Genomic DNA, 17,246 nt, shown 5'->3' with positions numbered 1-17,246 from the left:
TTTTTACTGCAATTTAATCCTTTTTTAAAAAAGCCGTTCTTCACGTCAGTGTCAGACAGATCGTTTTAAGACACTAGTTGCATCACTGCCTCATCTTTCTGCTATTAAGAGGCTGAAAAGTCTTCCTGACACCCCATGGGTTACAAGCACGGCTTCATGTCACCTTCCCTCAGTGCATCCATCCCCATTGCTTACCATTGTTCAGCAATGGACAGCCTAAGCTCATTAAATGGGGCACCATCCTTTGTTTCCACCACTCCATTCTAATTCGTATTGGCTCAAGCTTATTGGCATAATTACAGGAAGCGAAAATATTGAGAAGGTCTAAAATGCTGAAAATCATTCTTAGCTGCCAGGCTGGCCTTGATTTCTCCACCTCTTAACTTCTTTCCAATATGAAAAATAAACCTTTATTTTGTTTAAGCCACTGCTGTGTCCATTGTTGATTACTAGCAGCTGAACGCAATTCTTAACTGACTGCAAACGGATGGAAACAACTATTTCCATAACAAATAGGTATTTGTTTTACCTGTATTACCTTTTGCTCATACTTAGGAGACTTTCCCTTCCACTCCCTTTATGTTTTCTGTTCTTTGGATTGTTTCTTTATTCATTCGTTTGAAATGTTGTGTAGGCCTTTACCTATGTAACGAAACTGCACATCCTGTACATGTACCCTGGAACTTAAAAGTTGAAAAAAAAAAAAAAGAAATATTGTCTAGTATGATTTGGAGTTCAAAAAATATTTAATTCAAATGATTAAACCACCCCTCAAGTCTTCACTTGAAAGATGCTACCCAAACAGCACTTCCAATATTCATCCCTGGGCTTTCCTTCCTCCTCTCCAGCACTGCCCCGCCTGACGAGAACTCAAAGGGGAAAAAATAGCATAAACAAAGGCATTTTTCTCACAATTCCACTTCCCTTGGTCAAAAATTAACATGGTCTTAGTGGTTTTCAACCCTCAATATGAACTTATAACTATATAGAAGCACATCTTGAGTGCGGAGAGGTAACCCAACTTTTATAAATCTTTTCAGACTATAAAAATTTAATAGTTGCGTGTTGAACAAATGAATAAATAACGGCATCACAGACAGTGAACAGTATGTTTTAACAAAGAATAAGACACTTTAATAGTATGAGTAGTTGAAAAGATTTGACATGAGGAAATTTCAAAGCTTCACATACATTTACATCAAGGGAACTGAGTAAAAGTTTTTTAATCTTATAAAACTTTTTGGAAGGTGATCTACTGTCACCTTTGATCCTTGCCACCTCCACACCTTTCTGCCATATTTATTTGGATATGGGGGAGTTCGTGTATTTTAAAAATTGATGTTTTTAGGGAAAATGAGGAGACAAAGCATAGAAGGAATTTTGGGGGAAATACCACAAAATAGAGCAATATTAGTCTTCAAGAGGCAAAGGAAAATGGTAATAACAGACATTGTAGTTACAGGGATAGAAACATGGAAGCTGCACCCTAGGTGGATAGCTGGAAAGTCAGAAAAATGCCAGATAAGTTTGGGGAATATAAGGAATCCATGCCTCATTTCCCTGGTAGACTCTCAGGCTGTGTCTAAATAAGAAAAGCCTGGAGAGGAATAGCTATAGTTAGCCTCGCTGTGACAAAGAAACCAAGGAAAATTTTTCATGACCCAGAACTGTCATATGGATGTTGCCAATTTGTAGTGTGTATACAACAGAATCATGAACTAAAGGGAGAGAAAGGCCAATGTAGGGAAAGGTCATCTCAATGGTAACCTATATTCACCACTGACCAAGTTCTAGATATACTCTTACTCCTAACACCTCGGTACTGCCTAAACACTTTTGAACTGAGACCAAACCCTTTGGAGAAAAGTGTAAGGAAAACTGATTAAACTAAGATTATAATTCTGAAGACTGAGAACTTTAAATTGAAATTAAGTTTAATTATAGAAGCAGGAACTGATGTGCTTTTCACATCTGAGTTTGTGTGCCCTGAAATTTCTAACCACTTCACATCCTCTCCAAGTAATAAAGGCTTTGACATCTTGGTAGTTAGCTCCAAACATCTGTAAGTTGGGAAAGATTGCCATAAGATCGTCCTCATCTCTATCCATCGTTATCATTGTCATCATCATCATTATTGTCTAAAAAAGACAAAGAGGTTCAACTAAGTGGCCAAATAGGGCCAATTTTACATGGAGAAAAATAAAGCCCACCAAGCACAGGAGTATGGTGGTGTCCTTTAATGCGTGTTCCGGGACAGAATGGTCCTCATAAGGCTTCTCTCCTAAATATGAATTCCTGTGAGGGAAGTGATACGTTGTGTTCACCATTTCACTGTGAAGACATGTAAGAGGCTACTACTTGGAGAGGCTGGGATAATTTTAGAACAATAAGATTTTAAGGGGGTCAAGAAAAGCTAAATAGGGAAAGAGGCTTGCTTGCTGTAAGATGATGTTGGAGTCAGTTCCAAATAATGCTTTTTCTCCTTACAAGTCCAGAAACAATGTTAGAGCTGCTTTTGAACACAGTTTGCTAACATCCTTCTCCAGGGGTTCTATCTATACTTTGATTTTCCCTAATTTGTCCCATGTACTCTCTCTCACACACATACTCATGTATACACACACACACACACACACACACACACACACTCTCTCTCTCTCACATACACATGTATACTTACACCAAACTTGTGGTCTTTAGTAAAATGATTAAATGTTGAAGGAAGCATCAGTAAAACAAGAATCCTAGAATTTAGCTGTTAGGTCCACAGGTGTTTCTTGATAAATCTGTCAGATTTCACTGAAAATGTCATTGTGGCTTTACCTGTGATATTTGTTTTTGTTCATGGCCAGATTAGAGGCTTTATTTAATGTTACCATTAAGAGGGAGAAGGAAGAGAAGGAAGAAATAAAAGGAATCCAAAAGTAATCAATGAGATAGGTGTTAAACACAAGGAAGATCTCTCTAACCATTTCAGCTGTTCAATAGAGGAAGGTTTACCTCTCATACGGATAAAAATCTGATCTCTCTACAAACATAGGTGACATCAGGAATGCTATATAAAGAAATACTCTTCAATATCTTCAGTTGGATTCAAGAACTATGAATTTTTTGGACTTCTTTCTAACCCCATCATTCTAATCTTCTATCATGCCATATTAAGAACATATCCTGATGAAAAGCTCTTGCACACATCACTAACTGTACAGCCTCCAGGAAAATTCATGCGTTTCCTGGACATGTACGTTTCCAAGCACATTTATACTGATACTTTCAAAAACAGCTGATGTTAACATTGTGGGTATTTATAGTGATCTAGATCTGTCAGGGTAAATATTGAAGGTTTCTCTAGTGACAATGCTGTTCATCATAATTTCTAGTTTTACCTGGTATAATTAATCCTAAGGTTATAGTTTTACTCAAAACAATGAAATATCAGAAGATGCTAAGAAATAAATCCCTTTGCTATCAGGATTCCACTCCAGAGACCAGGATGCAAACATCATAGCTACTATTGTCTTTCCAATGACTCTGAAAAATATGTTAATAAATACTGTACTGGGTTTCATGGTCCCCAGATAAATATTTAATTGTAATAATGGGTATTTATTTTAAAACTTTGGGCTCCATCTCATATTTTTACTTGAAAAATTATACATATCATGTTTTACCTCTAAATAGCTCAGACAATGCATTGTCTTAAGGCCTGGAGTACAACTATTAAAATTCTATCTTGATTTCTAGGAAGGGTCTCTCAATTCCTCTTGAAACCCAACTATAATGGGGCATCAAAAGAGTTAAAATAGTTACAAAGAGATACAAGAACTGATGGAAGAGGTCAAGAAAACTTGAACTGTAATGAGACAAATAGAGGGTCACCAGCAGAGCATATAAAAGAAAGCTGAGATCAAAGTGCTTACAAGATAGCCAAATATTGCTAAGATGATTGAAGACAGAGACGGAGAGTTTTTAAGATTGAGAGACACCAGAACCTTGGAGGATGGAAGTGTCAACTGGGAATTAAAACTGTAGGATAGTAGGATAGATTGAAAGTCTTTTTAGGAGTAGTTAAACACCTAGGTGCCATTCCTTACTCTGTGCAGCCAGAGGACTCAACCTGCCAGTGGTTTCAGAAGACTGGAGGTGTGTGTACTGTAGCAGTGGCACTACAAAAGCTTGGTTTTATAAACAACAACTATAGCTGACGGTGGAGGTGAAAGTGCTGCATCTAAAACAGATTATTAGTGAACGTTTACATAACAAAATTACCAGGTCTTGACCTGTTCCTCCTTATCGTCTTCCAGAATGCTGGCAAGTCAGGCTTTCACCTCTCAAGTCTGTGTCTGAATGACTCAGGAAATACCGTGGCTTAAATGAAAAAGCTGTTACTCCCTGATTAACCTTAGAGTAACAGCCACCCACTGACAGCTCTGCTCATGAATACAGAAATCCAGATAAGTTTTTGATGCCTCACTCTTAATTATAAATGGATCATAAGTAATCACCTGGTGTTTGTAGAAGGCTTGCAAAATAAGAATGAGAAATCAAAGCAAATGGATCAAAAGAGACCAGAAGAAACAAAGAACTTCAAAAGTCTAAAACGGCTTTTCCAAAAGAGAAAAATAAAGATAATACATCTGTAAAGTGAGAACTGGTTGTTTCACAACAGAAATTTTTAGTAAAATAGAATAAGATTTTAGAAATTTGAAAATTTAGAGTAGAAATTCTAAAGTTCAACTTACTGAATGCAAGATAAAGAAATCTCCTAAAAGCAGAACAGGAAAACAAATAGAAAATAAAAGAACAAAGACAGGAAAACTAGAATATCTGTTCAGGATTACAGTACAAGAGTGATAGGAGTTTGAGAAAAGGAGAGCATATAAAACTGAAACGATGCTATTATCAAAGAACTAATGTAAGAAAACTTCCCAGATCTAAAGGGTATATTTCCAGGTTTTTTAAAAAAAAAAAAAAGAAAAAAAAAGTTCACCTAATACTACGTACAATGAGTAAAAACAGACTATCCGCAAAGCATAACATCATAGAATTCTAGAATTGTGGGGCTAAAGAGGTAATCCAAAATATCCATAGGCCAACAAAATAAAACAAAAACAAACAAAAGTTGACGAGGAGAGTGGCTTGGAATCAGAATCATGTTTTATTTCTAAAAAGGAGACACTTGAAGCAAAAAGAGAATGGAGAAAAGCCTTCAAATTTATTGAGAAGACAACTTTTGACTTAGAATGTAATACCTAGCCCAAACTCAATCAAATATGGTGGGAAAATAAAGTCATGTTCAGACACACTGAGTTTCAAAAAATGTATTCCTTCTGCATTCTTTCTGAGAAAGCTATTATAAAAGATTTTCTACTGAAACAGGAAAGATGCAGACATGTGATCAAGGATGTAGGACTTTAACAGAAAGAGAAGCAATCGAAAAGTTCTAGGCTGGGCGTGGTGGCTCACGCCTATAATCCCAGCATTTTGGGAGGCCAAGGTAGGTGGATCACCTGAGGTCAAGAGTTCGAGACCAGCCTGGGCAACCTGTTGAAACCCCATCCCTAATAAAATACAAAACTTAGCTGGGCATGGTGGCACGTGGCTATAATCCCAGCTACTCCAGAGTCTGAGGTAGGAGAATTGCTTGAGCCTTGGAGGTGGAAGTTGCAGTGAACTGAGTTAGCACCACTGCACTCTAGCCTGGGTTACAGAGCTAGACTCCCTAAAAATAAATATAAATACAAAAACTAAAATAAAATAAAAAGTTTTGAGGATGGTGAAGCAAAATCCCAGCATTATAACTGTGTCTGGAGTGTAACCATCCTAGACTGAAGCAGAATGAAACAGGGCTTTAGCAGAGATGCCTTCCAAAAAAAAAAAAAAAAGAAAAGAAAAAAAAGTGCAACAATGATTACTATATGACCTTGTACTATATTTAGACATTATCTGCACACTCAGAACATTTTGGGCTGAATTTGAAAACTAAACCAAAGAGAGGAAGAGCGAGAGAGAATGACAACTTCAGAGTAAAGAAAAAGTTGGGCAAGAATTATATTTTAATCGTAGTTCATTACATGGCTCAACTGTGAACAATATTTACATAGTCCATTATAATGTTAATAGCAAATGTCAATTTAACTCCCAAATTGACAGAACGATAGGAAGGGAAATGTGTGAAGGGCATTATAGAAAAAGATTGTGTGTGTGTATATCATTGTATATTAGCAACAAATGCAATGAAAAGTGGCCTTATATAGAATGACAGTATTTTCAGAGAGGAAAGAGAAGTTGCATGCCCTCTGGTATAATTGCCTTCTTTAATAGAAATTGAAAACCCCGTATGGTTAGCTGGTTTGCTTGTGGAAGTGGCAGAGCAGAAATAAGAGCCACAATTTTTTGTTTGCTGCTTTTATTTCCCTGTCTAGTACTCTTCCCCAGTAGCTCTAACCTGGTCAAGCATTTCAGATGCACACTGGAGATTTGGAACAGGATTCAGGGAAGGTCACTCTTGGTATGCATGCCAAGTATGTTCCCTCATTATCACTTTCAAGTTGCTGATAACCATTGCAACTGCCTAGTCCCAAAGACCCTCGTTTTCTCTACATATTAGCAGCAGATAGTTGGGCTATTAAGGTTTCTATCATTGTGCCATTATGGGATTGAAACCACTCTACCCACTATGTGTATATTGTGTTCTGTTATTACAATTTGTGTGTGTGTATGTGTGTGTGGTGTGTGTGTGTCTTGTCTTTCCACCTAAAACTGGAGGTCCTTGGGAAAGAAGCGTACTTTGCTTTTCTATATCCTCCACAACAGTGGCCAAAGTCCCAGTAAGAAAGCAAAAGTCTGAGGAAACCTTTTACATAATTAAGCCTAGGTCTGAGGGGAAACAAAACACACAGCTCGAGGAGAGTCAGCATAGAAGGGGACCAAATTACAATCCTAACAAATAAGATACTTGCAATAATCATGTGAAATAGGATAACTGGTTGTTTCCAACGAACTCGGTGCTAAAAATGTGCCCGGTGCTGTTCTAAGTGCTTTATGTGCCTTAACTCATTAAAACAGCAAAAGAAAACCACAAATTGAGTACAATTATGATTTTCATTTGCCAGGTGAGAAAACTGAGGTGCAATGAGATTCAACGTCACAGAGACAATGAGACAGGACGTCTGCTCCTGCTTTCTCTATGAGACCATGTGTCTGGAACTTCACTGGGGACTCCGTCCAGAATGTTCATTTGCATATCTGATCCCCTTTCAGAATCTATACCTGAATACAGGCACATTATCTCACATATCTCTTTAATTCTTGCACTTATAAGTAGAGTACCTCACATGCAGTGAGCACTCAGCACTTATGTGTGAGCTGAGCAAACAAGGAAGCTGTGATGGATGAGGAATCCTGCTGCGCAATTGCCAGCACAACACAGACTGATGGAGTCATGAAAGGTTGGGTAGATGTGGTGCCAATATACTGTCGGCCATTAAATGATCCTAAATAACTTCAAAAACGTAAGCGCTATTCAAAAACATTTTATGTGATGTAGGTAAAAAACTATTTTGTATAATTTAAAAACTTAAAAAAAATCAAATCACAACAGTATTTATAACTTTTTTGTGTTAATTTGTGTTACTGATGGTTTATCTTTTGGGGTTTTGAAGTGTAACTCGAGTTTTTCATAACTGGTACAACAAATAAAATGGCTTTGGCTGAGTTTCCAAAAAAGAGAAAGAAAATATTGAATTAAAAAATGGTTTTACTCAAACATTTTATGTAATTTTGTTAATTTCCCACTTTGTCACATATACAAAAAGTTAAGAAAAGAGATTTTCCTGAAGAGATAGATCAGATATTGGATTTTTTTACTCAAAGCAACAAAACAATGCTGCACAGCTAAAAGCTCTGGTTTGTTAAATTCTGATTAAATGGAATTTCTGTTTTTGTTTTGTTTGTTTTTCTGTATAAGGTCTACAATCAATACATGCTTTTATTTTTGTCTTTACCAAGCTGAGGGACTTTCAAATTATTGTCTGACTTTTAGTCCCTCAGGTGTGAGGCATTTCAGTCTGAAAGGACTTCTGAGTCCTTTGCTCTGTGTGTGTTAATTAGAGTTGGTTTCATGATCTTTGCTGTCAGTTTCCTCTGCTCCACAATTTGAGAGACAGTGATGCTAAACCAATCCCCAAAGGTCTCTGGAGACCATTTCCAGTTGCATTACTGATTTATTTTTGTCTTGACCAGATGGCTCCAGGTTCCTGTGACTGTACGGGAGTCCTTTTGATTACCCTATTTATCTCTCCCAGTGCTCAATTTAAGGGTCAAATCTCATGTAACACATTTGCCAGCAAGATAAACCATTCAAGCCCACTGTTTGGACACCATACTTCTGACATATGCTCTGTGCCTCATTACACACCAAAGTGATCAGATTTAATACATGTTTTTATAAACTCCATAACAAAAGCAGGCAGGGTTTTTGTTGGTTTGTCTGCAGATTTTTCAGAACTTGCAGCCAATGGAAGGGCAGCATTCACGAGGACTCAGCAGAGAGGAGGGGACCCTGCAGGCCCCTCAAGGCTCCCTGACTGAGGCTTTCCTTGCCTTTATGGAGGTGGCCATGAAAAAGATGAGCAGAACATTTTTAATGAAACCAATAAAAATGCAAAGGAAGATTTAATGTTTAAAGAAACAATAAATCAAAAGTGACAACTGAAATGCAATATTTCATCATGAGATTGAGGAAATCAATTCATCCAAAGGGCACACTTGGCTTCTGTTAAAAAAAAAAAAATCCCCACACATACTCACACAATAAAAGCTATCATATCAGTTGAAGCTAAATAAGCTCTAATTAATGGATTTTGAAACCTTGAAAAACATGCATGAAGCCCGACAATACAGAATCTCATAGCATTTGGACACATACACACCCCTCACCCCCCCCAACAATGTCTACAACCCAAGAAGCATAAGTTGCTATGATTAGGAATCTCTCCAAGTAAGGGTTAGGTCATAACAAAAAATAAATCCATTGTTAAAGATGCTCTCTGAACTCAGGACTAATTATCAGATTATTTACTTTAATTCCTAAATCATTTCCTTTTAAGAATTCTCATGCGACAAAAAATATTAATTGAATTCTAAAAGTAGGAGTAACTTGGGTTCCATCCTCAGGAAACACACAAACACACACACACACACACACCACACACACACACACACACACACGAGAATCAGATGCTTTGGGCCTATCTCATAAAGTGCATGTAAAGTAACCCTAGAGAAAATTAAATTTAACAAAATTATTCTTGCCTTATAAGGGCTCACAAGTCAATGAGACCTTGTCACCTGGTTTAAAAATTATAATATAATTCAGTTTATGGCAAGGGCTACAAGAAGGTCAAAAAGTACAATAGAAATGTGCCTAGGAATCTTGGAATGGATTGCAAAAGTGGTGTGATTTGATATAGATCTTGAGGGATGAGATGGAAGATAGCAACTTGATAGATATAATCCAGAGAAGAGAAGGAATAGAAGTTAAGGGTAGAGAGCAATTTCTATGCTGCAATTAGATAAAGATGAAAGGCAAGATAGTTCAAAGAATACATAAGAGACAAGGAACATGTATGCAGGAGGCAATGTGACCGAGTAGACAATAGAAGGGTGACGTCAACAATAGGTAATAATGGAACTAATAAAAATGGCTAGAGATGGCATGCTTAGTCTTGGCACTGTGCCAAGTGGTCGTCATGCATTTTCACATGTCATTCTCTTTACAAGTCTTCAAGGTAGGTATTAACTTCAGTGTACAGCTTAGGAAACCTAGGCCCTGTTATTTCAGTTGCCCCTTGCCCCAGAGCTTGGAAGTAGCAGTGGTGAGATTCTAAACCCTCTGTGTGACTCTAATGTGGGGTTACTACAGAAATAGGCACTGAGCTGGAGACTTCTGATTGTCCAAGTCAGCCCATCCACTGCTGACCCTGCTTCTCACCACACTCATGCCTTCTGCATTCATCACCCCTGGCATGACCCCGTTTGCCCTTTCTCCAACTGTCCAGTCCCAGTATCACCACAAAACTTCTCATGACATGTCCAATCCACATTGACTCAGTCTTGTTAACTATAGTAATTAATCTTGCAAGCAGTACTTAGTCATCTCCTTAGATTGCTCTGGAAGTGTTGGTTCATCTGTGCATCTTTATCTTTTATGGACCGAATGTTTGTGTTCTTCCAAAATTCACATTCTGAAACTCCTCAGTGCAATAGTTTTAAGAGCTAAGACCTTTGGGAGGTAATTAGGTTATGAAGGCAGAGTTCTCATGAAGGGAATTGTGTCCATACAAAAGAGAACCCAGAGATCTCACTTGTCCCTCTGCCACATGAGGACACAAGTAAAAGATGTCTATCTACAAGTCAGGAAATGGGCTCTCACCAGACAACAAATCTGTTGGTGTCTTGACCTTGGACTCTTCAGCCTCCAGAACTATAAGAAATATCTTTCAATTGTGTATAAGTCACACAGTCCATGATATTTTGTTATAATAGCCCAAATGGACTAAGGTGTCTTCTTAAATAAACTTACATTTCTTTAAGGGAAGAAATATTTTTTCAGCCCTTCTTTTGTATTTCCTCTTGGAAGAGTTAAGTTCATAAGAACTTAATCCACTTATGATTTTCGATTCTTTTTTTCTTAAAGACTATACTCAGCTCCACCTCATATGCTTGTGAAATGCCTTATTGAATGGCTCCGTCAACAACTAAGTACTTCAATGCAGGTTTTCTACATATGAGCCTGCTATAGAATCTGAAACATACACAGTCTCACTTAGTTCTCACTAGGTGCTGCCTAGTACAATTCAGAGATATTGGGGAATATGACCAGAATCACCTAATGCCAATGCAGAGAGAAAAGGGCTAAGATTTGAACATGGATTCATCACTTTCTGGAGCCAAGGTCTCCTCTAGTACAGCCCTGTTACCTCTTAGTTTATCTTTTCACTAGTTGCCACACTAGTAGGTTTTTCTTGTGATTAGTGAACTTTTCTTAATATCACTAGGACTATATAGTTAAACAAGTATTTTCATGCTCTTCAAATATGGGCATAAACAAGAACTGATTCATGATCATATAAACTAAACATTTATGTGGATGACACACAATTTTATCTGAAATACTTAAAATAGGAAACATACACAAAAATGTTTTAAACACTTGATATTCTCTCCTTCTTAAAACAAATTTTAGCCAGTTTTGTGGCACATCTTTTAAGAATATGTGCGCTTTGTATTTTAACAGCAGTTATTGAGTGCACTTCAAAATCTGTTTTTGTAGACATCCAATTTTGTAACAGGAAGCAATATGGTTGTTCATTGTTTACCTTTTCGTTTTTTCCACTAATTACGTGTCAGCTGTCACTTACCCTGCTGTCACATCAGGTATATGTCTAAGAACCCACTTCTAGGTCACTGCTTTTGATTCCTGTGGGAACACAATAGTTAATGAAATCACAATGCCTGACTTAGAGCCTAGTGGAGTAAAGAGTGTAGGTTTAGTGCATGGGCTTTGTCACAGCTGTTTTAGGAACTTAAAGGCTTTCTGTCACATCTTCCTTGTCTATATTGAGGTTGTGGTGACTGAAGTCTGCAGATACCTTGGACAGATGCTATGAAAAATGTATATTGTGCAGAGTATTGAACAAGGTCTTTGTTTTGAGGTAGCAAAACAAAGGAATGATTCCTGGATTCTTAAAATCATAATCTAATTTTGGAGAAAACACCACATCATAGATACATTACCCATGGAGAAGGTAAGCATCAAAGCACTTTATGATTAGATAAGTGTGTGGAGCCAATGTTTCTTTGAAGAGGAGAAAAAAATGGTCTGAAAGAGGCACTCAAGGTTGGCAAACGGAGGGACTACACCGTGGAGTGGAAATAAGGAGGTCACACACAGGGTCTTAATAACTTGGGTGGACTTGATGTCTAACCGGCAGGAGATACAGTGATTTTTTTTTTCTTCAGAACAAGAGAGAAGGTTAGATTTAAGATTCACTATATCTCTAATGCACAGAGTTCCTTTGCCTTCATGTGTACTCAGAATGACTTTGGGATTCTTATCAGCTGCTTCTAATTTAGACCTGTGACTGTCGGCTTTTTCACAGAGCCAGTGCCTCTCTGAAGTCGCTCCTTATGAGGCTTTGTGAAAAATCTGGACAGCTTAGGACACACACATACATACAGGGGAAGAAAAAAAAAGAGTGATGAGAAAGTGGGTACATTTTACTTTTCTGCAGTTGGCCTTTATTTTTTAAATAACCTTGTACTCCTTTTCAATTTCCCCTCAAACCATTTTTCCTCTGCCTGCTCCCTTTTTCTTCATTATTTTAATGGCTACATCTTTGCTCTGATATGTCAATGGGAGTGGAAAATCCTGTGAAGCCAGGGCTTAATGAAACACCAGCTGGAACAGAGGGATAAAGTTTCTTTGGAGCGGCTTCAAAGGGATGCGGGCTGGGTGAGCTCAGGGACAATGATGCCCAGGCCTGAGGACACGGACAGCCTGGCCCTAACGAGGCGTGAAGGGATGGGGACCCACGTCACTGTGCAGTCGAGGGTGTGGGATGGGGGATTTACGAACATGCACACACAGGCTGAATTCTTCTATTTCACAACAAATGGTTTTCTCATGAAACGAGGGGCCAAAATGTGACTTCTGCCAGAAGAAGCATGAGCTAATTTTACTCAAAAGCCCTGGCTTCCAGAATTCAGGCAAGCATCTCTCTTCTCCCCATCCCCATTTGGAATACATTTTACATTTCTTTTTATAGGAGAATTACCACGGAAACCTTAGTTTTGATAGGACTTGAGAGAGATTTATTAACCCTCATTGGTCATTTTCAGTCAGGTGGCATTTCTCTTTTCTTTTTTGTGAATAGAGTAGGAAAAGCAACTTGGAAATAGGCTATACCTCTAGAAGGCTCAAATGCCACATCTGGTTGTCAGCGTCATTTAGGCCTTGGCTTTGGAGGCTCTTGTATTTTGAATGTCATCAAACATAATCAGATGCGTTTGTGGCCAGAAGTGATTTTTAGAAAACTACAATGTATCTTGCCTGTACCTGGTTTATTCATATATATTAACGTGCTTTGTATAATACTTACTGTCTTACTCCTTTTGTTTTGCTAATGAGGGCATTTGATTAATTGCATTGACTAGTTCATTGTATTAAGTTAACTTTCAGAATTGCTACAACTGTTTTACTTATCGTTTGTTTTTTATGCTTTTGCAAACCGAGTCTTCTGAAAACTAAGATACTTCAAATCCAAAACAAGCACAGAAAATAATTTCCCCCCATTTCCCTTGCTTGTGAGAACTGACAAACAAGGGTTTAAGATATGTTTTATGTTCCAAGCAACAAATATTTACAGAGAAATCAAGATTAATATGTTCTCTTCTCCTCATGGTCTAGAAAAATAAAATATGGACTTTTATTCTATTCAGTTCCATAAGCAGGTATAAATTACCCACCATTTGCAGATATTGTTCTACCTGCTAAGAAATAAACCCAAAGAGGACAGTTTCCCACCTTCAGGAGACTTTCCTGTGGGAAAGACAGACAGGATTGTACATAAGGAATTCCATTTTCGTTGGTCAAAATCATCAGAACACGATACATCTTATACAATTCAATCTAATTTAGGGGCAAGATTTTTTAAAGAAAAAAATATTTATAGGATTATGTAACTTTCAGCCAAGGCTTCCTAGAGGAGGTGGTGTTTGAGTTCCATTGGTTAAAAAAAAGAGGGAAGGATATGCCAGAGGAAATTCCATAAACAAATGCCTAAAAGGAGTGATGTGGTATATGAAGGAAATTACTGAAACTCCAATATAATTCTTTAAAATAATTACAGGAGGCAGAGTGTCTGGGGATAATGCCAGAAGCATCAGTAGGACAAAGTCATGGAAGACTTTGTATATCGGGCTTGGGCTTTCTTCTGTAGATTATGGGGAGACCAATGGAGAATTTTAAATTACTGGAGTGACTGGGTCAAGCGTCGCCTGTTGGATGAATCATTCTGGCTCTGCTGTCACACACATACACTGTCCTCTGCCAGGGAACCCCTGCAGTCTGTACTTTCCTGGTCTCTTGCCATCATCACCTCTGGCTGGGTCTTGACAAGGGAAGGCATTGATAAGAGATTGAGTTATTCAGATGAAGGAATACTTGGTGAATTTAGCCCTTAGTCTCTCCATGCTTGCCCACACATCATCAATGATTGTTTCTCTGTGGTCATAGCATCTATCACACTTTCTCCAGCACCTGCTATCACCAGAATCCTTTAGGGCTGGTACTGGCTTCCTGAAATTGCTAGTTTGGCTCCATCATCATGCATTTTTGATTTTTTTAGCCCTCCCCTGACCTCTGAGAATGATCTTTTTATTAAACTCTCTTCAGCAAAACCCTTTTAGCCTAGAATCTCATTCATTGCCGAAACTTTGACAGAGTCAAAGATGAAGACAGTTTAATCATAAGAATTCCATGATATTTCAAGTAAGATCGGGGACTGGAGTGTACCAGATGTATTCTAGAAGAATGTAAAAGTTAGTGACTAATTAGACTAAATAATGTAAGACCAATCAATAAGAGGTCAGTCTTAGAGAAGAACCATCAGAACACTAGGAAAGAGGTCCCAAAGGGCAGAAGTCAGTGCTCAGAGGGTCACAGGGTAGGGGGAGAGATATGGAGATGAATACAGATCCTAAAATGGGGATAGTTTGAGTCTTGCTGACTTCAACATCTTACGATGTTCTCAGTATGATAAAGCACTATACCCACAAGAAAGTATAATGTAAAATTGTAATGATTATTGTCTTTCCTTTATGTGTTTTTATTCCTAGATTAATGTCTCTATCATACACAGAAGGAACTTGAAGGTCTGCAAATGGCCAAAAGATGGTATATTTCCTAACTCTTTAACTAAAGTTATTATTGCATTTAAGATCTTATCACCTCTGAGAATGCTCAGCTTTGTGTCTTTGTCTATGCACTGTTGGCGCTTATGGTTATTTGCAGTTAAAGAAGGGCAAATAACATCAACTATGCCACACTATCATGGCACTGTCTCTAAAGCAGCTTTGGCTTTTAATGGCATTCTATGGGGTGGATGTTTCTTCTGAGTAATGATAAGGCCATTTGGAAATATATTCAGGAGGAGGCACAGGGTGGTGCCTCCTCCAAGATAATAAAAAATCAAACCAAGATAAAATAGTTCGGTATAGCTCTCTCCCAGTCTCTCTAACCTAGCGTGTAATAATTTACACAGCAAATAATATTTGAATAATTAAGCCAAGCATTGAGTTGGCTTCACTACTCTTAGGGAAGCTACCACCATCCTGGTGAAGCAACATATGCAAATTAATAAGATGCCTAAAATACCTTTATTTATAAAAGTTATTTCTTCTTTGTAATAAAAATTCTTCCTTTAGCTACGGGTGTGGTATGGGAATCTCTGACCCAGTGGTGTGTGCTGAGGTCCTCCCCTGCCTTTGTCCAGGCCCAGATGGCTCTGCTTAAGGCCAGAGCAGCCTGAGAGAAGTTCAGGTCAAGTTGCTGTCCTGTACAGCCCCTGCCCCTACAGTAACAGCCATTCATCCATGGTCAAAGATGCTTACGTTGTAGTCTCCTGCCAAGATCAAAATACCTCCTGGCTCACAAAAAGTCTTATACTATGACCAAAGTAGTTAAAAGCCAATTTCACAATTCAAAATCCCACCTGGCCTATCATAAGCCCTTTCAAACCAAGATCAAAATGCCCTGCCCACCCATGCACAGCTGAGGCCCAAAGCTATACTCCTGGCCTCCCCAGAAGTCTCAGTCACTACATAGTTATTTTGCTCTGTCCGATTCCAGTCTTATTTCTCAAGATCCTCAGATAATGCACAAAGATATTGAGATCCTTGATTTACTTCATCCAAAGTACAGCTTTCCCTGTGCCATTGCTGCCTTAACTAATAAGTACAAAATGTCTTTCATGATTTTGGGGATATTCCCGCCACCGTTATTTGTACCACTGTTTTGGTTGTGATGCTATAGAGAGTTTCATTCCTGCAACAAAACATGTTGACCACAGCTACAATGTTGGAAAGACCTAAGTTTCTGGGTGTGAAGAAAAGGCCTGTGTGGATTTCCATTTATTGGGACACCTGTTAGAAAACTTGGCTGGTAAATTACTGGGGACAGGATAAGCTCCATTTCTCAGAGGAGTGAAAGGTTCATCAGAAATCTCTAATATTGCTGCTTGCATCTTACTGAGAGGTATTTATCTAAAGGCATTTTTGTAATTGCTAGAATTAAAACTGATTACATTTCAGAACCAGTTTTCAGCCTTTATTTCTGGGTTAACTTTTATAGACAGAGGTGTTTGTGACCATGTTCTCACCATGCTTGATGGCCTTTCAGTCCTTCCTCACAGGGAAACTGCCACCTAAGGTTCTCAGAGGACACTGCTAATCTATATTCCCACTGCTTCCTTTAATTTTAATGGTAAGCATGACTTCTTACCTGAAAAATTCATACTGAACATTCTATTTTTAGAACGTCTCGTTGTAAGGAAGGGACACCCGATTCAAATGCTCAAGCTAGGAGCCTTACATTTCTGCCTAGATAAAAAGGCAGGTATGAAGATATTTCCTAAGATTCTCATCTTAAAAGCATTGACTATTTTGGGACATCCTTAAGAAGGGCTTATTGAAACTGAATTCAGTATAGACAATATCTCAAAGGCATTTGAAGATGTATTTGAATACCAAAGATATTTAACCACATAGAAGAAAATACCTTTATGAAATAATAAGCATTGTGCTTTCATAAGCTGAGGGAAAAAACGGTATCATTTGGGTATGTTATTTGTTGGATTCAGATGCATTTTATATTCTCAAAGTTGCTGGAGCATTTACAACCTGGTTCAGACTAGCCCACACAGGCAAGAAAGAGCCACCGTCCATATTCTCATATTCTAACAATATGGGACACACACACACACACACACACACACACACACACAGAGAGAGACTTAAATACATTGTAATTAGATATATTTAATTGTGAAGGTTCCTCAAAATGCAATCATATGTGATAAAATGATTCCTGGTATAACAAATCAGCTACATATTATATATGAAGGCCTTTTATAACCTCAGTCAGAAACACTTAGACTATTTTATGGCATATACCATTTTAAGCA

The sequence above is a fragment of the Trachypithecus francoisi genome, unplaced genomic scaffold, assembly GCF_009764315.1.
Source record: "Trachypithecus francoisi isolate TF-2019V2 unplaced genomic scaffold, Tfra_2.0 Lachesis_group19, whole genome shotgun sequence".
Lineage (NCBI taxonomy): Eukaryota > Metazoa > Chordata > Mammalia > Primates > Cercopithecidae > Trachypithecus > Trachypithecus francoisi.
The sequence above is the reverse complement of the archived record's forward strand: the minus strand, read 5'-3'. Positions refer to the sequence as shown.